A 27,827-nucleotide genomic window follows, 5' to 3' on the forward strand; every position below is an offset into this window, starting at 1 on the left:
AATATGTAATTCATAATTTATATCATTTTTTCTGGGGAAAAGCTAATTGTGTATTGAGTATGCACATTTTACCTCTTTGAAGTCTTTGGGCTCTTTTCTAACAGAATCACTACTGACCAAAATTGGTCCCTCCAGTTCTAATATTTTAAAATTATTAATCAAATGAATGATTTCCTTCTTGGTAATTAAATTAGATTATTATGTTCTTTTAATGACAGTCCTTAGGTAAAAATTAAAACATCAATGTGTGCTAGTAATCCTCCAGTTTTCTCTCTGGAAAATCTATTAAGTGGTCCTCTCCACCCCAGTAATTGGGGAGGTTCCAACCAATTTCAGCCTGTTCTTAATTTTTCTTTGGCCATTTTCTCACTAGCACATAAATTAAGATGGACATAAGTACTGAAATACTTTAAAGTTCTTGCTTTTATACTCCTTATTCAGATAGAAGAATATCTGACATACTTATGTTTCTATTTTTCTGCCCTTGACCAAGCAGTAAAGAAAACCAACTAAACTCAGATTTAAAGGGAAAAATTATCTTTTTCATCTAGTAATTTACCAGTATTTGCTCTTGATATGGGAAATTTTATTAATTCTTATTCATAAAGTTAATATCACAAAATGGTATGTAATATAGCCTTTAGTTTGGGGTAAATCATTAAATAAATAATTTTTTCTACACATGAGTACAAATGACATACTAAAGGTGAACAGCATGTAATCCTTTTTGCCATATTATAAATAAATGTATTATTCAGGTTTGTTGTTCTTTGAAACACATAATATTACTAATTTCCTAATTGTATTCCAATATTAGGAGTATTTTGTGTGTATGTATGACCACTAAGCTTCTTTGTCTTGTTATAAAGCTGGTACCTCTTTGTAAAATAAGTCTGAAGATTCAAAGAGAGAATGGGCCTGGTAGAACAGAAGATTCTCTTTTTTATGCTCCTTACTGTGATGACATAAAAAACAAGTGCTCTCTAGATCTTTTGGTAAATATTTATGCTTGCATTTGAACTTGAAATGTATGAGCAGGATGAGACAATCGGTTAAAATCAGAAATAAGTGTTATTTAGTGGCCTTGTTTTGCTGTAGCAATAAAAAGACAAAGTGCAATAACTTGATTTAATAAAATCATCTGTTAAAAGTTGCTGCTATGAATATTTTTTAGCCATAATTTTTCATCCTTGTTTTAGCCTGACTTGCCTTCAGAAATTATTATGTAATGCAGTTGTAGTATTCTAACATTCCATAAAAGTATGGGGAATCGAATCTCAAAATAGTATATTTCACTGACTTGTTTACAGGTGCTGTAAAAATGCATGCTTCTCCCTCAGAAAGAAAAAAGTAATAATAAAGAATACTATTGCCAAAAAAAAAAAAAAAAAAAAAAAATACCTGCTTCTCAAGTCTGCCCCCGTCTTCCAAGACCTCCCCGTACTACCTCTGCATGAAAAATACTTACTCTTAGTTTCTTATGTAACCCTCCAGGTTTTTATTTGTTCACACAAGCAAGTTCAAATATAGAGTTTTATTTTTCCCTTTCTTGCAAAATAGGTAGATTATACAGTGTTCTCATTTTTTAAAGATCTATTACAAATTCATTGCTATATTTCCTCTCTGTTGAAAGGGACTTCTTGCCCTTCACACAGCCCCTAATCACTGCCAAAGCGCCCTGAACCTCACACTGTTGATAGAGGATCAGTTCCTCTATGCTTAAAGAAAATTCCCCACATGCTTAAAGAAAACTTCTGGGGATGCTGTGGGGAGTGGGGCGTTTGCATGGGACTGAGCTCTTTGTGATTGTTATCTGCACCTGCCTTTGAGATCAGGCTACATCCTTCGTCCTTCTGTTACCAACGTAATGGCAAGATATCAATTCATCCTGAATCTCAGAGCTGACAGAGGAGCCCACCTCTTAATTTCCAATTCCACTAGGTCAGGGGGTCACCAGTGGGGTCAGGGTTACCACTCGGAAATGGTCCAGATGCACTGGAGTAAAAGATTGCCCCGAGAAAAGCCAGGCACTGACACCGACCCGGGATCTAAGCCATCATGGCGGATGTCCAGGGCTTATGGCGGTACCATCTGGACATCATCACAGGACAGGTAGCAGTTCCACCTGCAGGACAGTTAGGTTGGGTGTGGTATGGTGATGGAAACCTCACTAGTTCAAAGTCCTGTTTATCGTGAAAATCCAAGCATGGTCTCTGCAATGTAGACTCTTAGACTCTACCCAGACCCATGTAATTCTGGTCCGTAGGGCTCATGATGAGGCCTGCGTATGCCCTTCAAGTTCCCAGGTGAGCCCAGTGATTCTCCAGGTGGGAGGTTGTCAGGTAGGCCTCATACACTGTGTGGATGCTGTGGTCAAAAGAAGGAAAGGGTGACGAGTAACCCTCCTTCAAACATATGCATGGTTTGGTTTAGCCACCTTTGAGTGCAACTTTGATAACAATCATCTTCATTTCTGATTTTATTTGGTTTCCAAGCAAATGTGGATCTGTCCTAGGTAAAGACTCACTTAGAAATGGAGGAGAAAGAAATGAAAACAATAAAGTGGTAGAGGGTTCTTTAACAAAAGGAAAAACACCACCATTTCCCCCCTAAGAACAATAAATATGACAGAGAAAATTATTTACTTGAGCTGGGTGTAATTTGAATTAAGAAAATTCAAATTTGGATGAGTCTGAACTCACTGACCTCCCTGCTCTGAAGTATCTACAAGGTCTCCCTCTGTCTCGGTTTGCAACTTCCATCGTTTGATCATTTTAGAACCCGGTAAGCTGCAGAGTTGGCCAAAAGGGAAATGAAAGGAGTTCAGGGTCAAGAATAAACTGCCATGGATAGAGGTGGGAGAAGTCATGGCCTTTATCAGAAGGAAATGAGAAGATTTGGGGATGTGGGTGTATGTCAAAAGCTGTGGGGACCATGGCATTATACTTGATCAAGAATACAAAGAAAGAGACTTCAGTAGACAGGGCTACTTTTTGTGCATTATGTGTAGATTGACTCATTACAAAAATGGCCCCAATTTTCCATTAATTCTCTGTGTTCCCATGACCTGCAATATGAAGTTGCAGCACTTCCCATCAAGACGTGGAATCTATTTCCCTTTCCTTTGAATCAGGTCTGGTCCTGTGATTCACGTTGGCCAATAGAATGTGGCAGAAATGCTGGAAGGCCAGGTTCAAGTGTAGCCTTAAGAGAAATTACATGCTTCCACATGCTCTCTTGGAACCCACCTATTGCTGTGGGAACACATCTGGGTTAGCCTATGGGAGAATGAGAGGCCGTGTAGAGCAGAGCCGAGTCATCCCAGTGGTACTAGCTGAGGCTGCAGATACATGAGAGAAGCCAGCCAAGGTCAGCAAAGCTGGCTGGCAGCTGATGCTGCAACTGATTGCAGACACAGAGTGAGCCCATCTGCCACTGGAAGAGCCGCCAACTGACTTGCAAACCTGAGCTCTAAAGAATTGCTTACTGTATTAAGCCACGGGGTTTTGTGGTTGTTTGCTACGCAGCATTGTTGTGGTGATAGAAAATTGCTACTAAACGTAAAGGGGCCAAATTTTAATGTAGCGCTGTAGTGTTTCCACCCATGATACAGACCACCTGACTCTAAACTACAGAGTCCTACAAAACTTATTGTCTCAGTGCATGGGCTTTTTAATTAGAAGGGCCTGGCTCTATATTTGGGTTATGAATCTTAGTAGCAATAGTCATGTTATTTGCCTATTATAGCTAAATTTTAAACCAGTATAAAATTTTCTTTTTTTCAAAGGTTGGTGATGATGATTACATTTGATAAAGCAAATCTAGAGACTGGCATATAGGAAATGTTGCCTAATAAACATCATTAGTTACCATAACACTGCTTACCACCTAGTTAGTTCTACTAATTATTACTAAAGGGGTGCATTTTCCAGAAATAAAGAGTCAATAGAAAGAAAATGCATTATTTTTGTGTATCTCTCTACATGCCACAAAGAATTTTGACATTTAATCCTTAGACAGCTAGTAAGTGAACAAGTCTGGGTTTGACTATCTCTGCTGAGCTCCCAAACCTTTCTCTTTCAAAGACTCTATCCCTTGGCTCTGCATTGTTCCCTTATGCCCACATCTCCCACTCTACTCAATGATCTCCAACATCACATCATTATGCTTTAGCGTGTTTCATCAAAAAGCATACCTACAAACTAGAATGGTAGAAGAATTGTCTATACTCGCTTTCTTAACTTTCTCACTCCAATCTTCAAACAGCTCTGATCTGGCTTGTCCTCATCACACCACAAAAAGGAAACAACTCTTGTCAAACCACCAGCCAACCTCCAGCATTCCAAATCCAACAGATGTGTTTCTGTCTTCATCATTTTGGGGCTTTCAATAGCATTCAACCTTCAGCTGCCATTGCCTTGCAACGTCCCCACCCCTGCCTTTTCCTATTGTCTTACTGACTTTTTTTTTTTTTTTTTTTTGGAGTCTGTTGTACAGTCTTAAATATTTCCTGCCCAGAAACGTCTTCCTGAACACATTACCAGAAATATTCTTGCTCCTCTTGTGAGTTTTTATTGTTACACCTGATTTACTTCTTTTATGACATTTAGCAGAATCCAGAACTATATTTTAGATTTTTGTGCTCATATTAATTGTCTGTCTCTAACCCTTGAACATAAGGGCTGGAACCACATCTATTTTGTTTCTTATTGGGTATCCGATAACTGCCACAGGGCCTGGCATACAATGGTTACTCAATAATATTTGTTGAATAATGATTGATGAAGATAATTCTCAGTGTGACCCAAACTTTACCAAGTGTCAGGTATCTTTCCAATTGCCTGGCAAAATTGTTCATGCTCCATCTGTTCTCCAGACAATTTGTTTTCCAACAATAAATTCAACTAACACATCATTTTGCAAGTATCAGAGTAATAATTGATTCAGACAGGAATCATCAATGAATGTTAAAACTAGTGAGTGAAAGTTTGATGAGGATCAAGATATTTACATAATCTCAAAGCATCTCTCCAGAAAATACTCATTAATTACAGAGAAAAAAAGAGTAACTTGACATTGGAGAAGACTGACAGTCACCCCCTACCCAAATAATCTAACTTAGCATCACTAGTAATTGGACGAGCCACCATTGTGCGCCTCTTGGTACAATGCACTGGAAGGACAGGACATCACTTCTGTAGTTTTCCTTAAAAAAAGCGAAAGCCCCAATTTAATCCAATCAAGCTGAAACATCAAGCATGCCCCAAATAGCAAACATTCTATAAAATAAATGGCTGCCCTCTTCAAAAGCATCAAAGTCATAAAAACAAACAAACAAACAAACAAAAAAACCAGACACAGACTGAGGGACTGTTCCAGATGAAAATAGAATGAAGAGCCACAATATGTGAGCATGGGTTGTATCCTAACCAGAATATTTTTCTTTGTTTAAATATGAAAGACAATATTGGGACAATTTACAATATATGAATAAGGACTCTAACATAGGTCATAGTATTCTATCAAAGTTAATTTTCTGATTTTTAATAATTGTGCTATAGCTCTATAAGAGAATATCCTTGATCATAGAAAATACGTAATAGAGTATTTAGGGGTAATAGGGCACAATGCCAGTATATTACCCTCAACTGTAAATGCCCCCAAGACTCTTGCACCCTGTTGTAATGTCCAAAAAACCCCCTCTCCATAGGTGTGAGCAGAACCTGTGAATCTGATGGCATATGAATTTCGTGACTAGATTACTAATTAGTTGGAGTTCATAAAAAAAGAGATAATCCTAGGTGGGCCTGACCTAATCAGATGAGCCCTTTAACTAAAGACGAAGAGAGATGTTTTCTTGCTGTTTTTGAAGAGGAAAAAGCAAAGCATCAGGCTGTGGGAAGAGTCACTGGTGGGAAATGGCAGGGTGGCTCTAGGGTGTTGAGTGTAGTTCCTAGCCAATAGCTAGCAATAAAATGGGTCTTTGGTCCTAGAACTGCAAGGAAAAGAATTCTGCTAACAATCACCTGAGCCTAAAAGGAGGACCCTGAGCCCCAGATGAGGGTGCAGCTCTGGCTGACTCCTTGATTGCAGCCTGGTGGGATCCTGAAAACTCAGCTAAGCCATTCCCAGACTCCTACCCCTTGGAAACTGTGAGGAAATAAATGTGAATTGTCTTAAGCTTCTAACTTTGTGTTCATTTGTTACATCACAATAGAAAACAAATACCAAAACAAAAGCACATATGTCAAAATGTTACCTAGGGAATCTTGGAGAACAGCGTATGGAGATTCTCTGTACATATTTGTAACATCTCCATAAACCTGAAATTATTTCAAAACCAAATATGATCCAAAAATATAGCTAACACATGTAGGGCTTACCATGTACCAGGTACTGTTTTAAGCATTTTAAAATACATTTACACACTCCATTCTCCTTAAAAAGCAAACAAGCAAGGAAAATCTGCATTTCGATGATTCCTGTTTCAGGGATAAGGGAACAGAGGCACAGAGACTTTGAGTGTCACATGCAGGTTCATTAATGGGAGAAGAGGGATTTGAATCCATGTTCGTAGTTCACACTCTTAGTGTGGGGCCGTGCGGATTTAGTGATGCTTAAGGGATACAATATGGCGGCTACAAGGTGAGTGTGCCAGAAATCCATGTAGAAGCATCTCTGCACTCCCCTCTCTTTTTTATTTACTGTGCAAGTGTTTGAAATCACAGTGTGAATATCACATCAAAAAGACTCCTGTTGATGGACACTGTTTTACTACAATAAGAAGTTTAAAAATAAAGAAAAATAGAAAGGTAAGAATATTTAAAAAAATCTCCTCTCACTTTCATCTCATAAAATAAAGGGCATTTAATATCCAAAACTGTCCACAAAATTTAAAAATACTGTGTTTGGCTTGAATTGACTGCTTTTATATTTTATTAAATGTATTCATATACCATACTTGGCCTTATTCCCAAAATATATCAAAAACCTCTTCTGACATATCACACTAATTTAAATTGTAAGCAGGCAACAAGTCTGGCAAGGAAGGAGAGCAACTTAGTTTGTAAAATGGAACCAGAAATGAAAAGAGAACATAAAAATGAAAGCATGAATTTCAATGTACTTAACAAAAGTCAGTCAAAAATGTACTTCCAAACTTTCTAGCATATTGATTCTGTACATTTGTCATATTTCAGGCTTCAGAATAAGATGAAATCACCCAAACTTCATTGTGAAGTCTAGTCTCCTCAAAATCCATCTGACCTCAGAGAGGCAAACAGTGAGTAATTCAAAATATTTTTGAATGAAAGTGTCAGTTTAAGATCCTCAGCATAAAACATACCTTACAAAGCCTATTTGCAAAGTAAATTTACTCTGGATTCTTGATACCTATGAAAGTTTTTTCTATTATATTTATTTAAAATTACAACAGTTTACATTAGAAACAAGCTCAAACAATTAAGGTAAAAGATAAATAACTGCATACAGTTTAATTTTACAAAATGCAAACATACATCTTTCATTGTTCCATTATCTGAGTATTAAGTGCCACATAATTGCACAATGCATTTTCAAATATCTTAAAGTCTCTAAATTTACAGAGTTGACTTTTGTAAAATAAGTCTTTATTTTCCTCCATTATTGTACAAATAATTGACCACATGGATTAATGTTAAATCAGAACTGGCCATGTCCTCCAGCAGAGTTCATTTCTCTTTTGCAGCTAAAGGTTGGAGACTTGTGATGGTGCCCTGAGCTTAGTCAGGCCTTTATGGCATGTAGAATGAAGGCTCACACTTCCATAAGTTATGCTGTTCTGGCTGGAAGGGACATCGCTGTGCCCTGAGATCATGTTAATCCCCTGTTAAGATTTGTCCAAGACAATACAGCTCCCAGTTGTCAACGGTAGTTTTAACGTTACCCCTTTTACTCTCAGCAATGTCTCAGTTTGTAAGATGATAAGGATGGGGCAATCAAGGCCTGGGTGTATAGGTTGTCTGACACACACTCCAGCAGCAGAGATTTGTCATCTGCTCCAGGGAATGCAGGCCCCCCCACCCCCACCCCCCGCTTGCTGCTTTCAGAGTTGATGTGATCATACAGTGATCATCATAGAATAAAAAATTATTCATCACCACATTAAGTCACCAAACCTAAGAGAAACACAGAAGAGAACACTTTTACACTGTTTTTTTTAACCTTTAACTAAAAAGCAATATATGCTTTTTCCAATACATCAGAAAATGCAGATGAAGAAAAAGGAAAACAACTCAAATAAACTCCCTTCCCCCCAAAACAGTTAACAGTCACTAATGGCAAAGTCCCATAGGAGTTGCAGGAAGTGATTCTAATTCTCAAGGGTAAGAAATATTTTTCACGGTGTGTTCAACATCTAGAAACCTGACCCCACGCCTCAGAATTATTTCTGAAACATTAATCCCCCAGCTCAAATTTCTTCTAATTGTAAGTCTCTGAGATATTTACCTGTTATAATTACAGGGGAAGAAGGAAAGAGGAATAAAGTTGAATTGTTGATATGCCATAGAGTTGAAGGATGGAATTGGGCAGAATTCCTCAGGTAATATAAGGGCTGCCAGGTTCACACCATTGCTGGCTCATCCTGGAAGACCTGCTGTCAGCCACCACAGAGGAGAGGGGTAGGAGCTCCTCCCAAAGAACAGCCCTGCTCCCACCTAACCTTAATGCTTGCCTCCTAATCTGGGCTGGGAGAAAAGTATCTTATTTTACCATTGTTCCCACAGGACCTAACATAGCACAAGGCATGGAATAGGCATTCAGTACATTTTTATTGAATGAGTTGATGTGTCTGGTTTTTCACAATGTGTTGCTGTAGGTGCTGGGCTGGTTCTAGACTAAGTTAAACTGTATACTTGAAGGTAATTTTGAAATTATGACATCCTCCTCCAAGCACGTGTGGATGTCTAATTTCTCTACTGGATTCTAGGGTACAGAGATGAATGAGAAAGCACCTCTTCTCTTGAGGATCACCAAATCCTATAAATACCAACTTCCTGGGATATAGCATCATACTAAGAAGTTAGGAAGTGAAGGAGTCAAACTTGGGTTCACATCTCAGCTCTGTGCCTTCTAGTTTTGTGACCTTGGCAAGTTACTTACTTCCACTGTACCTCAAGTCCCTCAGCTCTAAGTGGGGATGATAATAATGCTTAACTTATAAGGATGGTTGAGGATTAGTTTCTGTTAATTTGTGTAAAGCACCCGAGACTGCCTGGCCCGCGGCAATCCATCACTGAAGGGCAACTGATTATTTACCAGCTGTGTAACTGTGAGAAGGTTAAACTTGCTGAGTCTGATTACATATCTGAGAAATGGGTTTGGTACATATAATGATTCCTAAGATGATTCTCACATTGTAAGTTTTTTTTTTTATTGTTTCTATGAGCTTATTAGATGTGGGGAAGGGTCCCCACCCAATCCCCCATTTCCATTGTGGGGTTATTTAAGCACGTAGGCTTTCAATTGGGATATCTACACAGATAATAAGAAGCCAAGGCCCCTATTGGGGCAGAAGCCCTGGGTGTAGACAAAGGACTGTTGGACCCACATCTGTAGTGGAGTCTCCTGGTGCCTGACCATCTCCCCTGGGGTCCCTTTGGTCAGTGCTGGGCACCAGATCCCCACCTTCTGGGAGCTTTGCTGATAATGATTCATCTGCAATCTTCAGGGATTGCCCATGGGCCCTGGATCTCCCTTGAAAATGCAGAGAGACACACCCCACCTCCTTGTCCAAAAAACCCCCTCAAAACTCTGAAGTGCAATTTATAGTACAGAGCACAGGGGCATCAGGCAGAAGCTAGGATTTCACCTGAAATCACACCCCTGGTTCACTTCTTCCCTGGTCCTTGCCACTTTCTCTCGGGAGAACGTCCTTGATAAATCATTACCACACAAATCCTTGGTTCAGCATCTGCTTCTGAGAGCACCTGAGCTAGGACTGCATCCGAGATGATGCTAATTACTTAAAAGGTCCCAAACCTGCTCATGGGGCTTGGTTGTTTATCAATACTTTGAAATCCCAAATACTTTACCTGAGCAGCAGGGCTGACCCAAGGGAAAGGCCAGCTACCTCTTAGTGCACCCCGCTGAAGCCCTGTGCACCTGCTACATGGTAAGCCCCATGCCCCCCAAGGACTTGACCTTCTTTATTCACATCAGTGAACCCACAGCTCTGCTCAGAGCCTGTCCCAGAGCTCCTGGATGACAGATACTGGCTGTATAAATAAACTTGTGTTCTAAGTGTTTTGCTCTTTGTACCTCAAAACAGACTTGAGAAGGGGTCATGATGATCTCTGTTTTGCTGATGAAGAAACTGGGGTCTAGAGAGAGATGAAATTACTTGCCTGAGCAAGTAAGGTTCAGAGCTGGGAGTTTAAGGTGGACAGAAATGCCCTGCGTGAGTCTCACATATGTTCTCCTAAATGAGTTCCCTGTCCTGAGCTTTAGACTTACAGAAGCTCAGGGTTCCGTTCCAGACACGCTGACCAAGTCTCCAACAATGGAGTCCAGAAATGCAAGTGATCTTTCTGCCCATCAGCACTTTTTGTTGTTGTTGTTTGTTCTTTGTTTTTCATTTTTTTATTGTGGAATATAACATATATACATTAAAGTGGTAACTTTCAAATTGTGATTTAGCAAGTAGTTAGCAAATTTCAAAGAATGCTATGAGTTACAGTTCCACAATTTCAGGTCTTTCCTTCTAGCTATTCTAATACCCTAGCACCTAAGAAAAAAATTACATAAAGATCCATAATCCTTTGTTAAATTCTGTCTTCTCTATTGCTACCCCTTGTTTAGTTTCATCACTTTCCCAATCTTCAGGGATGTCAAGGAAGTGACCACCCTAACTTGTTCATGTTGAAAAGGGGTGTTGACTTTATGGGAAAGGGGGACGCATCTGGTTGATGTTCTTGAAGAGGCTATTGCCTCTGGGTTTGGAGACTTAGCTGGCATAGGAGCACTCTGGAGGACTTCAGTTTCTGAGAAATTAACTTAGTGAGTGAAACTTTTATAGAGTCTCAGATGTGTACCTGGGTATTCTTTAGGGCTTGTGGGACTACTGTTGACTTGGGCTTGTCATATGGTGGCCATTTGGAATATCTAGCTGAAGCTTGCATAGGAGTAACCTCCAGGACAGCCTCTCGATTCTATTTGAAATGTCTTAGCCACTGAAACCTTATTTTGTTGCCTTTCCTTTCCCCCTTTTGGTCAAAAAGGCATTCTGAATCCCTCGATGCCAGGGCCAGGCTCATACCTGGGATCCGTGTCCCATGTCACCAGGGAGACTCACTCACGTGGGAGTCCTGTCCCACACTGCAGGGGAGGGTGATGAATTTATTTGCAGAGTCGTCTGCCCATCAACACTTAAGAAGCAAGGGTGGAATCCAGGAATCTGTATGACATTCTAGCTGCTGCCTTGTTGGAATGAAATCGTGTGAACTTGAATAGGGAATGCACGAACCCTAATGGCAGAATGATGATGCCTGGTGCTGGTGTCTCCAAGTGCAGTGTGTAAAAGGCCTCATGGAATGAGTGTGCATTGATAGGCTGTTGGGTTTTTGGGGAAACACTCCAAGGGGAAATAAATCACTTATAAAAGAAGCTACAACAGATAACAGCCCCATAATGCTCTCATACTTCCCTTGTCATGTATTTCTACCTAGGGCCTCTTACCAATAGCTATAAAGCAACCTTTGCATGAACTAAGTTCAGCCTCTAGAACCTTTATAACTGCATACTGACCGTCCATTTCAGTGGACTCACTATAGCCTCAGATATACTCAAACACATCTTCATCTCCTTCTGCTTACCAAACTTTCCTCTAACTTGCTTAATTTTGGGGTGTTTCAACAGCTGTAACAAGATTGATGGGCTCAAGGAAATCCTAACATGGAGTTTGCCCTAAGTATTTTTGCTAATCCACCCTTTATTGTCCATTAAAATGCTGACTTCAGGTCTTTGGCTTTTTCCATTTTTGCATCTCTCTTGTGCTCTTTCATTAATCAAAGCCTCTGACCTACCATGGCCATTCTGGCTGGATGGGGCTGCCCGCTGAGCTACTGCAGTGCAGGAAAAAGGCATGGCCTGCTGTCAATGCCCTAGAAACCAGGTAAAAAACCTGTTGATGAAGCAAAGCTAAGTTCACTAGCCGTACTGCAGGAAGGGAGAACATGGCCTTGATCGTGGTGGCAATTTCTCAGAACAGGAGGTCGGGGAACGGCACATGCAGGGTTTTAGGACATGGCAGGGAGGTTCAGCAGATAGGCATGCCCAGTATATGAGGATGCCCAGCAGATGGGGACACCCATTGATGGGGACCCCAAATAGGATATCCAATAGACAGGAATGCCTAGGATATAAGGATTCCCAGCAGATGGGGATGCCCAGTATATGAGGACACCCAGCAGATGGGGACACCCATAGAAGGGGACCCCAAATAGGATATCCAACAGACAGGGATGCTTAGGATATGAGGATTTCCAGCAGATGGGAATGCCACTGGAGATCCAGGAGGAGGAAGGACACTTCAGCAAGTGTCAGGGTGTGTAAATGGCAGTACTGAGCAGAACCCCCCAATCCATCCCCTGATATGGCACTAGAGGTCCCCAAACTACACACACATGTGGGGAGAGCATGGGTGGGGACCCTGATTTAACCTCAATTTCCTTTAGACAGCAAATGGGAAGGGGGTTGGAAGTATGAATTAAGATACCATTAAAAATAAAATTTTTTTCTCATACCTGCTCTATGACCCAAGTCTGTATTAAATGTATGCATGTGAATGTGTGCATGGGTGTGTGTGTGTATGCATGTGATCTTAGTGCATGTGATCTTAGTTTGGGTTGTCCCAGAGGCAGACTCTATGATGAGGATTTTAGTGCAGGTAATTGTTCTGGGAGAAGATACCAGGAAACACCAGCCAGCCTTAGGAAAGTGAGGCAGTGGAGCAGGGGATGGGAGGAGGAGGGGGTGGGATGAGGGGTGGGGCAGAAAACCAGCCCAGGGCACATCATCAAGCTTGGGGGAGAGGAATGGAGCCTTGTTCTCGGCAGGTTTGCACTCCCCAGCCAATGAGAACAATAGGAAAAACACACTTCAAACGGAATAACTTTGAGAAACAGCCAGGGTCTTTTGTGGCAAAGAGAAACACAATCAAATACCACACCTGCCCTTTCTTCTCAATCAGGATTTAGAAACAGTGAAGGTTCAAGCTTAGGTCACATTATCGACTTCTGAGCTCTTTACTGATGTCAAAACCTGGATAAGACTCTGGTTTCTTACGTATTTAGCCAAAATGACATTGGGGAGACCCAAACTATTTTCTCTTTTCCTCATTCAACAAGAGTTGCACTCACCAGATGAGCAGAGGAGGGAAATAAAGGCCACTATGATTAGCTCAGGCTCTTCTCCCTTGTTTGTCTTCCACCTGGGCTTTTAAAACAAACGTGGGCAATTCTTTGTTGTCCAGAGACTGGATGCTGGGAAACATGACAGATTTACATAGAGTGCTGTCTCTGTCACCAAGAATTGCTAGCAACAAAGAGAAGACTTTTCTCATTTAGAAAAAGGGCCAGTTTTCCTCCTTAGTCTTCTGTGAGGCACAGAACATCCTCAACCCAGCATGTGTGTACTCTGCTTCTTCCCTTTAGAAAAAAATAGTGTTAAGCAAATTGATGGGGGATATAGATGTGGATTTTTAAAAAGAGATGTTAATTTTTCAGTGAACAGTGGATTCAGCCTAATCCTCTTCTTTTATTGTTTATGAGAATGAGGACCTGGGAGAAGTTCTCCCATATCAAAGAAAGTAGTCAGTAAACAAAGTTATCAGGGCAGGAACGGGAAGCACAGATTCTAATAAAGATTAGAGTTAAAAGGTAAGTTCTGGTTAGCCTCTTTTAATCAGAAAAATAAATTAATCAGAAAACCATGTGCAAAGTATAAAACGGCAGGTGCACAGGGGAATTGGGGATCCCTGACCTTTTTCATCCACGGCAGCGTCTTCTACCTCTTGGGTCACACATGGGATCAAAGGCAGAAAAAGGGTTCTCTTTTCCTGCTTCTCCTGAATAATAACTTGCCAACATCGACTTCTTTTTAGCTTTCCTTCCAAAAAAGCAATCCCTGGTATTTTGATAAGAAACAACTACTTTTTATTTTCTCAAAGCCTTCTGATTACAGATTGAGAGGGTTGGAATGGAATATGGGGTTTTTGGGGAAAGCAGAAAAGGGGATTCTCCTGCTGGCCATGTGCATTGGTGAAGGAATAGGCTAGGTTATTATAATGAGGGGACCACAAACACAGGTCCATACAAGGTAGAAGTTTATTTCTCCCTAATTTTATAATCCAGCATAAGATACACAATTCAGAGAACCGGCCTTGCCACCCTCATAGCTTGAATTCCAACTCAGAGTCCAAAGAGGCTGCTTTCTGCCTCTTTATTTCTCAGCCAGTGGGAAGGAATGAAATCAAAGCACTCTCTAAAAATATAAGTCCTCAGTTACGTAGAAAAGAAAGCAAAGTATAGCCAAACTTCAGATGGTCCATAACAACCTGAATATCACGGTATAATATCAAAGATCTGCAGGTGTTTGGCTGCATTCCTAAATGGTCCTGCCTCCTTTTCTATAGGAGCTCTTGGAGAATTTCCTGCAAGTGACAAGGAGCAAGAGAAGGTTGTCTCTTCTCAGCTTTGGATGAGAATAATATCTCTCCCTGACAGCACACATATTGTTCCCGTGCATTCTTTCTAATCAAAAAGAGACCACAGCACAGGCTTTGGAAGCCTTTGTTTCTTTCTGTTTTTCAGTTTAGGAACAGCTGTATCCCTCACAGGCTATTATAAAGATGTTAGAAGCTACTACTGTGGTACATAAAAAAGAGAAAGCATTGCATAAATAGAGCTAAAGAAATCCAGGTGGCATCGTTTTATCCAGGTGAATTTCCTAGCCGGTCCCAAATCCAGGGGAGATTAGCTGAAGCACTGCACCCAATGGATGTCTCATTTTAAGGAGCCTACGGCACTCAACTCTTTGAAAGGACAGCCCCACAAATCATCTGAAGGTTCACTGTACAAAGCTTTTTGTTTATAAATGCTTCCCTCCCCCGGCTGTCTGTTGTTTACTCTTGAGTGATTTTAATTTTCAAAGATTTTATCCTCCTTTATAAAAGTGATTCATGCTCGTTGTGGAAGAATAGGATACCACATAAAAGTGAAACGAAGCAAAAAACAGTCACTCATATACTCTTACCCGAAGTCTCTCCAAACTCTGTGTACATATTTTTCTTACTCTGTTAGAATAAAAAGTGTTTGAGTAAATGTCTTTTTTTTCATTTTTCATTTTAGCACAGTCATTGTCCATGTTGTTAAAATTCCTTTGTAAGCATCTCTTAAAATTTTGCCTAAATGCTCCTACCAATGGTATTTCTTATGGTCTGCTCAGGCCCTTTTCCCAATCCAATTAGCCTGGTCTCCACCCTTTCTCAAATCATCCCACGCTCTTTCTAGAAGGCCTCACTGTATTCTCCAAGCCCAGCTCAAGCCCACTCATGGTGACAGAGAAGGAGCTTGGCCGGGTGGTGGCCTCTCACATCCCAGCCCTAGTTGGCCACAAAATGACCTGGGATAAGTCACTCAGTTCTTCATTCCCTCATTCATTTGCTTCACCAACAAATAGTTTCTGATTCTCAATATCAAGCACCACCTGTTGCATAAACAAACACAAAGGAATAAAAGATTGATTTTTTGGAGATCTCTGTGGCCTGTATCTGGCATCCATACCTCTTTGATCAGGTGCTGGAGAAATCACTCTGGCTAACTCAGGTGTAAAGGGGATTCTCACAGACTCTATGGGGAAGATGGTTGTCAGGCTTGGAAATAGGACAGAAGTGGAGGGAAGGAATATCCTGCCTTTGGTGAAGGGAGTGGACAACAGCCCCTTCCCCTCGTGTCCTGGAAGCAATCCACCAGAATTCAAAGCCCTAGGGAAAAGAGTCCAACTGGCCAAGAGAAGATGACCAGCTGCCCTTTGGTGGCAAAGGGAAGCTGCTGGGTGCAGAAGACTCCAGAGACCAGGTATTGTTTCTTATGACCTGCAAATGGGGAAGAAGGGATTCCCCAAAGCAACTGGAGGTGCCATTAGGAAGAGGGAAGTGGCAAAAAAATAAAAAAAGACATCCACAATGGGATTTTTCCTTTCTGTTTCATCCATGATTCTGTGCTTAGCTAAAGAGAATGCAAGTCTCATTCTTCCCATTAATTTTTTGTTTTCTAGTTTAGTCTGCTACTCTGCTTCCCTGCTTTTTCCTGCCTTTATGATTCTCTCTGTAGAATGTTTATCGCTGGGGCCAGTCACTGCAGCTCACTAAAGTTGTGAGGATTTTGTGGATATGATGGATTGTCTTCTTAATCCTTCTACTGCTCCCCTCCCTTTAAGGTTATCATATACCCCTGCCCCACTTCCTGTGAGGCTCAGGGCTCCCTCTATAAGGTGCATACATCATGTCCCATAGACTTTGGGCTTGGTCATGTGACATGCTCTGACCAATGGGATGGTCAGAGAAGACATGATGGATGCCATTTTCAAGCAGAAGTTTTAAGACAAGTCCCAAGTTTCCACCAGCTTTCTTGCTTCTGCCCTTTGTGAAGAGAATGGCATGCCCCAGTAGAAGATGCCCCTTCGGGCTGAGATCTGGAACGAGGTGGCACATGGAACGGAGCCACAGCCCACAAGCAAGAGACACAAGCTTGTTACTAGAAGCCAATGAAATGTAGAGATTATTTATTACTGCAGTGGAGCTTATTATTGTAGTGGAAAATGCAAGAATCTATATGTGAGCAGTACTTTTATCCACCAGAAGCAAAATTCTTGAAGACAGACTGTCATCATCATGCCATTCCACCTTCCCCTATGCCTCTGCAGTGCTGAGCACATCATTATAGTATCATAAATACTGACTGTCCCAGGAATTAAACCCCTCTCTCTCTTATCCTACCTCCATTCCATATCTGGGATTTAAGAAACAAAACAAAATATAAAGGTAAGACACAAGCTAGTACAAACACAGAGAACTTGATAAAAGTAAATAATACATATTATTTTCAATCTACATCTACTCAGTATGTTTTATTGTGTGGACAAAATAGCCAGTCACAGAGGAAAGTTGCAGTTATCATGATAACTCAATACATAGTCTCTCTGTCTTAAAAAGATGTGTCATGGAGCAAGATGAATGGCTCACTCACAATGGGAAGACACAAGTGAGCAGGGCAGAGGTTGAAAGTTATTTGTGTTAGTCAGTGTGCTTTGGGGAGCCATAGACAGTAGCCTGAAACAAAACAGTAAAGGTCAGTTTTGTCTGCTCTTCTGGCTCCCTTCTTGCACCTGCTTTTATGACCCTCCCATACAAAGGAGGGGGCCAGAGACCTTTGGAAAAACCAACACCAAACGGGCTGCATCCTGCCATAAAATGGAGCCAAGGGCTGACTTTTTTGGTTGAATTCATCCCAAAGAAGGGACATTCTTCATAGGTCTGTTTACAGAAAATGATCTTTTTTTTTTTTTTGAAATCTCCTAGCAGGCAAATTTCCAATAAACCTTGAGAGCACATCTTTGCAATGACACTTTGAACAGAGACGTGAGCCCAGGGTTGTTTTTCTTACATTGTTGGATGTTGGAAGTCTGAGCTACTCCATCAGCAGATCGCAAAAGGAAAACAAACAAACAAAAAAAGGAAAACCAGAAAACTGAAACCAACATAGAAGTATATACACCTCAATTCAGGTTTTTATTCTTTTTGACGCAGTAGAGTGCCACTGAAATGACAGCACCAAGGGACAGGGGTCATGTCAGGTGGGAGAAGCAGCTGTGGCTGTGATTTTACCTTTCTTGGCTTCTTACCTGCAAAATAGGGTAACAATCAGTCTTCCACAGGACACTGGGAGGATGTGGTAATACATCTCAGAACAGTGGAGCTATAATTTCCTTCTCTCTCTGCAGATCACACAATGTGTACACCGGATGGTGTAGAAATAGGATTACAAGGAAACATGGCTATGCTGTTTATTATGAGGTCATAGCACAGATTCTGTAAATGGCTTGAGGAATGAATTTTACTATTTTACAGTCATCCTCTTAGATATCTAAGACCGTCTATTTCTGTATCACTGGGGTTGAAAAGGGCTTTTTACATGAGACAACACGTGATCCTAACTGCAGGCCCATGAGATAGGTAGAGAAGTGTACCCACAACAGGAACTCAGAGGGAAGGCAGGAGCCAAAAGGAAGAAGGGAAACCATGGGGCATCAGAAAATTGGTACATTCAAACTTTCTAGAACTTTCTGACCTTCAGAAAGGAGCAGCCTAATCCTTTTACCTCAACCTTCCTCCTCAAAAGGTAAAAATTATAGGAGCTTGCAAACACCACCACGTTTAAAATTTGCAATGGTTGTGAAAGTTCCAACCTGACAGGGCAGGCCCGACTGCTTCAGGTGAAAGCACATATTTGGTATCTTGCAAACATCAAGCTCCTCCCCTGAGACTATCAAACTAAGTTCTACCTTGGCAAGGGTCATGTTTTCTTCTAAGAAAGGGATAATGACAACTTTCCTTGGCTCTTAAGACCAAAGGATCCATTTGCAATGGCCTGTGCTCTAGAAGAGATGGTTTTGGTCAAAGGAAGTCAGACAGGAAGTAGGAGGTGTTACTTCAGGAAGTGTCATAATAGGTCAAGGGTCCGAAGCTGGAGATGACCAGAAAAGAATGAGGGGATGGTTTGGAGGAGCAGAAATTCATTTCCTACTCCTTCTTTTCACAAAGTTCTGAATTAATTATCACCACATGCCTAGGAATGGAAATGTTGTGTATTATAAATTATAACCAGATAGGGGTCCATAACCCACCCACAGATGGGTTTTGTTTGGCTTGCCCAGCATTTTTCAAAACTTTCACATGAAATTTCACATGAAATTCCATCATGTGAAAATATGAATATTTCACATAAATATTTGTTTTCAAGGCTGCACCTTCAGACAGGAACACACACTAAGGTTCTCCACCAGCCATTCTTAGGTACTGGCCTCGGTCATGCAAGTAGTCCACCACAAGTGTTATCTCTGCAAACCCACAGCAAAATATCTATCTGAGCCACATGTCCTCATGGAACCCACTCCACATAAGAAGACAATAAGCCTCAGAGGTTGGAGTGTTTCCTTGAGATGCAGAGGCACCCTGCATTCAGCCTGCTCCCCTACCATACCCCGGGCCCCAAGAGTTTGCAGAAAAATGAAGAGAAAGCAGAAGTCAACCTGAGTAAAGAGAAAGGAGGCATGTAAAAGGAGAGACAGCTCTGTCCCATTTGAATCCCATGTAAGGTACACTAACCTGATTTTCACTTATTTGCCCTGTCCTTGGGAAGGAAGGTTGAACTTGTGAATACCAGGGTTATTTGTTACAGTGTTTTGTTTATTCCCTCAAGAAAAACATAACAACACCCTTGAATGGCTGCTCCCTTGAGCCTTCTCTCTTGGCATTTTAATACTCTGACTTTAGGGCTCTGCCTTGCTTCCTGAGCCTCATCCAACTGTTCTTCTTGTAGGATGCCTTCCCAAGTCCATACACACCCAGGTCAGTGAGAGAAGGTAGAATTTTCACAGTACTGCATTTTGGGACTGGAAAAAGGGAGAAAAGATAGCCACAACAAGAGGACATGAAGATAAGATATTTGTGGTAAAGTGTAACCCACACTATGTTGACAAACTGGTTATGGTTGGGACGAAGCATATCAAATTCTGGCTACAAGCAGGTGGGGGGTTCACCTCTAAAAAAGGAATTGTTGGAAGTGCCAGAAAATTGGAAACAATCATGTGTGTTTCTTGTGGGCGAATGGAAGATCTAGTGTTCTCAGAAGCAGCTACTGGAGACATTTTTATTTGGAAAGATATCCTTCTACTGAAGACAGTGAAAGCTCATGACAGTGTCATGTTTGCTTTGTATGCATTGGATAAGAGTTTTGTAACAGGTGGAAAGGATGGAATCGGGAACTCTGGGATGATATGCTTGAAAAATTCTTGAAGACTGTGCCAGTTTTGATGTATTATACCTCCCAAAACACCATATCCTTTAATGCAGTCTTGTGGGGGCAGATGTATTAGTGTTGATTAGGTTGGAATCCTTTGATTGAGTGTTTCCATGGAGATGTGACTCAATCAACTGTGGGCGACACCTTGATTGGATAATTTCCATGGAGGTGTTACCCCACCCATTCAGGGAAGGTCTCATTAAATCACTGGAGTCCTATAAAAGAGTTCACAGACAGAAGGAGCTCAGAGCAGCTAAGAGTGACATTTTGGAGAGCAGCTGAGAGAAATGTTTTGGAGATGACCGCTGAAAGCATAATTTTGCTGACACTTTGGAAATGCTAGCCTTGAGTTGCTCTGGAGAAGCTAAGAGAGGACAAAACTTCTCAAGAACAACAGTTTGAAGAATGCATAACTGAAAGAGGAGCTGGGACCCAACCTGAGATCAGCAGACACCAGCCACATGCCTTCCCAGCTAACAGAGGTTTTCCGGATGCCATTGGCCTTCATTTGGTGAAGTTATACTTGTGTTGAAGCCTTTATTTGGACATTTTCATGGCTTTCAGACTGTAAATTTGTAACCAAATAAACTGCCTTTATAAAAGCCAATCCATTTCTTTATAAAAGCATTAGCAAACTGGAACAAAGACCTATACCACTGAAAGAACAGCCTTGTCAACTAGCTCAAAAGGCTTGCTTCTGGAAGGTAATCCTTCAATTTGTGCCATCACTTTGGGACAGGACATATCCTGGTGAGAACAAAAAATAGAGAGAGTCTAGAAATTGAGTGATTAGAGTGGACCAATGAAAGGAGAAATGGGGTGTCTGGCAGCAGTTTGGATGTATTATGCCCCCCTCTGCCCATCTGTGCCGCACTGAGTGATGATTTAACACTTCAGGTCTGGGAATTATCCTCCCAGCACTGCATGTTAGCAGTTCAGAAACTCAAAAAAGGCAGAAGATGCTTGCCCTCTCTCCTGATGGAAAGGCCTTAGCATTGGTTTAATGATGAGAATTTCCTTGGTGTGAACACTCATCCTGTTGAAGACACAGTCTCTTTTCATAACAGAAAAGAATTGATCTCTGATATTAAGTTTTCAAAAGATACAGGAAAATACTTTGCTGTGGCAGCCCATGACAACTTTGTGGCTATTAACAAGGTACTTACAAGCAAAAGAGTTGGCACCTGTAAAGGTGCTTCCAGTTTTGTCACACATATTGACTGTGACTCGAGGAAAATGATTGCAAGTTAATTTGGGTTCCAAAGAACAATTCTTTTTTGAAGCTCCTAGAGGCAAATGATATTTAATAAGACCTTCAGAGATTGAGAAGATAGAGTGGGACTCGTGGACCTGTGTCCTGGGCCCTACCTGGGAAGGTGTCTGGCCAGCATACAGTGATGTGACTGATGTAAACGCTGCCACTCTCACCAAAGATTGTTCCCTCTTAGCCACCAGAAATGATTTTGATTTTGTTAAGCTATTTTCATATCTTGTCAAGGTGATATTATTGCATGTTTATTCTATATATTTGCTTATGTCCCATTAACAATCCAGAATCTATCTGTGATATCTAAGCAGATTTTTAAATGTTGAAAGAATAGCAATCAATAATGTTATTTATAGTATCTCTGTTATTTATGCTATATAAAAATCTCCCTGACTCTATGTTCACTAATTCGAATCAGATTCCTTATGGCACAGAATTCCTCCTTGAAGGCCTTTAGCAACCATCTGATCCAATAGCTCACAAACTGTAAAGTCAGAATCTTCTTCACAGCATCTCAGACTGGTGCCCTTCTAACTTGTAATAGCCGACTTCCAGTGATGGGGAACTTACCACCCATTTTTTTTAATTCATTTTTATTGAGATATATTCACATACCATGCAGGCATACAAAGTGTGCATTAATTGTTTACAGTACCATTATATAGTTGTGCATTCATCACCAAAATTAATTTTTGACATTTTCATTACCACACACACAAAAATAATAAGAATGAAAATTAAAGTGAAAAAGAACAATTAAAGTAAAAAAGAACACTGGGTGTTCTTTTTTTCCCCCAGTTTTCTACTCATCCATCCATACACTGGACAAAGGGGAGTGTGGTCCATATGGCTTTCCCAATCACATTGTCACCCCTCATAAGCTACATTGTTATACAATAGTCTTCAAGATTCATGGGTCCTAGGTTGAAATTTGATATTTCAGATATTTACTGCTAGCTATTCCAATTCATTAGAACCTAAAAAGGGTTGTCTATATTGTGCATAAGAGTGCCCACCAGAGTGACCCCTCGGCTCGTTTTGGAATCTCTCTATCACTGAAGCTTATTTCATTTCCTTTCACATCCCCCTTTTGGTCACAAAGATGTTCTCCATCCCATGATGCCGGGTCTACATTCCTCCCTGGGAGTCAAATTCCACATTGCCAGGGAGATTCACTCCCCTGGGTGTCAGATCCCATGTAGAGGGGAGGGCAGTGATTTCACCTGCCAAGTTGCCTTAGCTAGAGAGAGAGGGCCACATCTGAGCAACAAAGAGGCATTCTCCAACCCATTTTTAAATAGCTCTAAATATTAAAATGTTTTGCTCTATATTAAACTGAATCCATTTCTCTTTAATAATAATTATGCCTTTGAACCACCATTGAAAAATTCCAGTCCTATAACAGCCTCTCGTCTATAGGAAGGTTGTATTTGACTCTCTGAAGTCTCATTTTCTGCAGTCCACGTCTCCTTTCCTTCAGCCAGGGTTTCCTGATTTTTTACCATTTGACCCTCCCTCTGAGCACAGTCCCTTTTATAAAGTCCATCTAAAACTGTCCTATCTAAAACTGAATTTAGTGCTTCAGGTATAATATGACTAGCTCAGAGTACAGTAGGACTGTTACCTTCTTGTTCTTAATTTTACATCTGTATTAAACTAAAATTGCATCAACACTTTTGACTTCCACATCACATAATTGAATAACAGATGTGGTATTCAGGTTAACTTCCATCCCATCCTGTACTTATACAATTGATTTTCTAAAATCTGAATGCAGAATTTTATATTTATACAAATAAATTTTCTCTTGTTTATTTGGAAAAAAAAGAAAAGGTAGAAAATAAACAGGATCTCAGAACCAGAGAATTCAGGTTCAAGTCCACATGCTTCTTTCTATCTTAATTACTCAACTTCTCTGAGCCTCACTTACTTCATCTGTGAAATGGGAACATGCCTGCCCAAACCTCAGCGTCACCATGAGGTCCAAACAAGAGCAGGGGGAAAGCATGTTGTTGGGTATATCACCCTTCAAAACATTTGTTATTATTACATATGTTGCAGAAGCTGTTTGTGGCCCGTGGCTCCAAGGTCTCTTTGTGCTGCCTTCCATGCCACCCTCGACAGACGCTCTGGGAGACGCTCCCTTGGGAATGGGATTCCAACCATCTTCAAGGAGGGCAGGGACAGGGCCGTGGCCCCCTTTCCCTGCAACGTCACCATCCAAAAGTTGTGGTTCCCTTGCACTCATCCCACAGGCTGGGACAGAGTCAGGGGACCACCATACGTCACAGAGGCCAGGCTGCCAGGGGCCCAGTGAAGACAGGGGAGAATGGATGTTGGATGATAACTTGCCTCTGCCACCCATAGATGTGTTATTTAGACTTTCTGCAACTCAGCTGCTGAATGAAGTAAGCTAATGCATCTTTAGCACTTGGCAAGTGCTCAACAAAGTGACACGATCATTATTAGATTACCAATAGTAATAGGCATATCTTGCTGAGGGGTCCCCCACCCCTCCACATCCTGACGTGTAGGAATTCTACATTGCATGGCTGACCGCAGCACTCCATGGCATCTAAGGTCCCAGGTTAATTAGGAAGAGCACTGGGCTCTAGGGCTTGCCAGATACTTGGGCCCAGGTCAAGCAAAGCTACATCATCACTTACTTTGCCAGTGAAGGATTATCTCCTGTATCCCTTATGACAAATAACACACGCACCTTGCTACGTGAAGTGTGGCCTTCAGGACGGCTGTGTTATTGTTGCTTGGGACTTGTTGGGAGTGAGGAGTTTCAGGCCTCATCCCACACCTACTGAGTCATAATCTGCTTTATATCAAGATCTCCAGGGGATTTGGCTGCACATTCAAGTTTGAGAGGTGCCAGTTTTAGATTTTAGTGCTAATCGAGAGAACCAACGCTATCCTAGGTGGAGTGTGCACTTCAGATGTGGGTCTTACGGAAGCTAATGAGGCCTGCGGTGTGCATCCACATGTGGGCCCTTAAATGTTGACAAACTGATCCCAGGTGAGAGTGAAACTAGCTGTACTCACCTGTGCACCACAGGGCCACTGCTGACACAGCTAAAGGTAAATGAGAGGTCATGTAACATTCCCCCTGATTAATCTTCAGTGAAATAGTTAGCTAGGGGCCTCCACTAGGAAATATTAAGGGATCCTAGGCCAAATTTAAAATGAGGGGGAAGAGACTTAATGAGAAACACTATTCTAGAACCCACCTATTGCTGCTATATCCACTCTTCTAAATTTGCCATTGATGAAACTGTGCATTGGAAAGTTCAGACTGCCAACTCTAGTACTCCAGGCAAGGTTGAAATTCCTAATACTGTCACCAGCTATGTGACTTTAGGCAAGGGACTTAACCTTTCTGAACCTCCATATGTTACCTGCAAAGTGGGGACTATAATATCTGCCTTACCTACTTCACAGGATCTCTAGTGCTGGACATCATGAAGCAAGCCCAGTTTCAGAATTCATAAATTTGTTCTGCAAATATATTGCAAATGAATTGCTGCTGCTTCCCACTTGGAGAGTGTCAGAGGGAAGTTTCAGCCAAGGCCTTTAGCCTCTCCCACCATGTCATCACTACTGGGAATGCTTGTGTGGTATCTAGTGTTTTTCAAGTATTTTCACTTGTGCTAGCTCATTTAATACCCAAGAAAATCATGCAGTGGAGGTATGACTATTATTCTAATGTAGACATGGAAATGAAGACTGAGAATGAATATTATTTAGACACGAGAACTCTGGTCAATCATCATTTTCCAGTTTTCTTTCCAACTTGGCTCTGAAGTAGGGATTCGTTTCTCCTTCTGGAGACATCCATCTGAAATGAGATGTCAGACGCTTGCAAATTCTGCAGATGTGCTTAGAGTACGTGGGGAGGGCAATCTAATCCCGAGAAGTGTGATTCTCAGAGAGACTGCTATTTGGTTAAAGGGATTTCAGAACTGCCCCTCACATTATAAAGCATGCTCTTTAGCTCTAGCTCCCCAAAGGAAAGAACTTTTGGTGGAAGAAACCTTATCAAGTTACAAATTCAGCCATCAGAATGGTACTGACCCCCAATAAAACATTTTTCCTAGTGATGTGACTTGAATTTTTCTTAGGAGTTTGGTTTATTAGATTCTAAAAGGATCAAATTATGGCCAGTGATTCCTGGCCTTAAGCTCAAGGCCAACCTAACAGCATCAGCTCATTGACTCTATTTTGCCAGGGATCTTACAATTCCATAAGTTTATTAATTCATCTGTCAGTTTGATGTCACGATGGCTAAAGAGGTACAAAGTGATACAATTAAGAGTGGACAGACTTCTGGAGGTGAAGGTAGACAGCAGAAAGGATGGAGAAGATGAAAAGCTGGGAAGACAGGCTGTTTTCACTTGTTCCCCCCATTTCTTATTTAAAAAGGGGGCTATGATTTTATCAAGATCAACCGATCCTACTAAAAAAAAATAGAGGAAAAAAAGATCGAGCTCCATGGCAAAGATGCTAATCTTCAGTCAGTCAAGGTATCTGAGCCCATTGTTCCCCAGGAAATATTGATTAATTACTTTGTTCTCCAGGTTCGGAAGTGGAAGGCCTCTGAACTGTGGTTTCTCCACTTTGTGTGGGCATCCAACAGGTGGACACTATTTTGCCTTCTATTTTCCATTGCCTTTGGGCTCCATCTGGCCCAGATACCTCTTCCAAGAGTTGTCGGTTAAAAGAATAAGATCAGTCTCGAATAGGTGGACACTATTTTAATAAATATTTTCCTACTCATAGAAATATTCATCGGATGCTTCTCTAACATTGAAAAGGGAGATTTACATTTGTGAATCCTGTATTTTGAATTAGGTTATAGAAAACATAATATGTTGACCAATTTTCTACTTGCCGTTGGTTATTTGACTACTAATTTGATTGCAGAATTGCTCTGATGTTGCAGTTGTCATTTAGGCTAAAGTGGACATTCAAGTGGGTTTTAAATTGCTGCTTTCAAATTAACTCATAGTAAAAATATACAGAAAATACGTTATACACCTACTGGTCTGGTTCAGTAGTATTTTTCAAACGCCACAATTCTGTTCGAAAAATAAGGTAATTATGGACAGAGAGAGAAATATCTTTTAATTCCTTCAAGTGAAAAATGCAAACATTAAACAATATAGGGAAAAAGTACTATAAAATAGGAAATGGCAAATACTTTGTCATTACAATTTTTTCACTCATCTAGTGAAACACTTGGGATGACTCAGGGATTAAATATAAATTTGTAGCATTTTACAGTAGTTCTAAGAAATACTATGATTCTATGACATCACCATCCCATCATATGTTAATAGGAAGCAAGCATTTAAATGTAGATCAAAGACTCAAAGTTCAGTTTAGAGATGTTTCCACACCAATTAAAAATAAGCTACAGAGTAAACAATTTTGAAGCATAGAAGGTAACTTTTAAAAAATGAGAACTTTGCAAATTGTGTTTATTTCCCCAATTGGAAAATCAGACTTTCTCTTTTCTCTTGATAGCAGACAGGACAATGTGTTGGGTAAATCAGTTACTGCAGATTTGACTTCTGAAACTTCTGAGATTTCTGGGCAGATTCAGGATTATAAGGGCACTCTCCTGAAGGAGCAGGACCTCATGGCAAGTTTTCTAGTGGGCTCCTGTAGAAAGATCCTGAACGCTGGAGAAGCTGCTGGACCTCTTGCTCCTCCCTCAGCTTTTCAGGCTGAGAGCCTGGGTGTTGGGGATGAGATAACTCACCCATTCCAAGACCAACACCCTTCCCAGGGCAGGGCCTCTTCTGTGGGGATGCTGTGAGCAGAAATGACCAGATCTGCCCCGCTCAGCCATTCTCTCTATCAACACTCCAGGCATCCCTTTGGTTTGCACAGGATGGTGAAAAACAGCTTCTCTGCATTTGGCAAATGCTACCCAGTGATCACCTGCTGTTTGTGCTCCTGAGCCTTTGGTTGGGATGCAAGGTGGGCAAGACAGTCAGTCCTTTTTCCTCCCTTAGCGGAGTGTACAGAAATAATAAGTTTCCAGAGCTCACTATTTAATCAGCTAATAGTAACCACTGCCTCTTCTGGAAGCTGGACCATTTACTCCGCTTGACCTTTAAATAGAAGCTCCTGCCAGAAAATCCCTTAGAATTCCTTAAGAGAAACTCTCTATGTGAAACTCATCCAATAAATTCTCAATAAGCCAGTCATGGAATCATGAAACCACTGGGCATACAGCTTCCTCCTTAACAGAGGAAAAAAGGTCTCCTTGTGCTTGTTCTTGGCCTTGGGAGGCCCAGCTCCCAGCAACTGTGCAATCTTTTGCGGATCCAATTCAACACACGGGACACAGTGTGATTTCCACCCCTTCTAAACATAAACCTCTCTGTTCAGCGCAGCTCCTGGCTCTAGAGTCTTTTCATTTCTCC

General features: G+C 41.1%; 1 pseudogene; it reads left to right on the forward strand.

Annotated features, from left to right (window-relative positions):
• The first annotated feature begins 1,981 nt into the window (after positions 1–1,981).
• LOC119516072 lies at positions 1,982–27,214 on the forward strand (annotated as a pseudogene).
• Positions 27,215–27,827: the final 613 nt, after the last annotated feature.

This window comes from Choloepus didactylus, chromosome 19, assembly GCF_015220235.1.
Source record: "Choloepus didactylus isolate mChoDid1 chromosome 19, mChoDid1.pri, whole genome shotgun sequence".
NCBI lineage: Eukaryota > Metazoa > Chordata > Mammalia > Pilosa > Megalonychidae > Choloepus > Choloepus didactylus.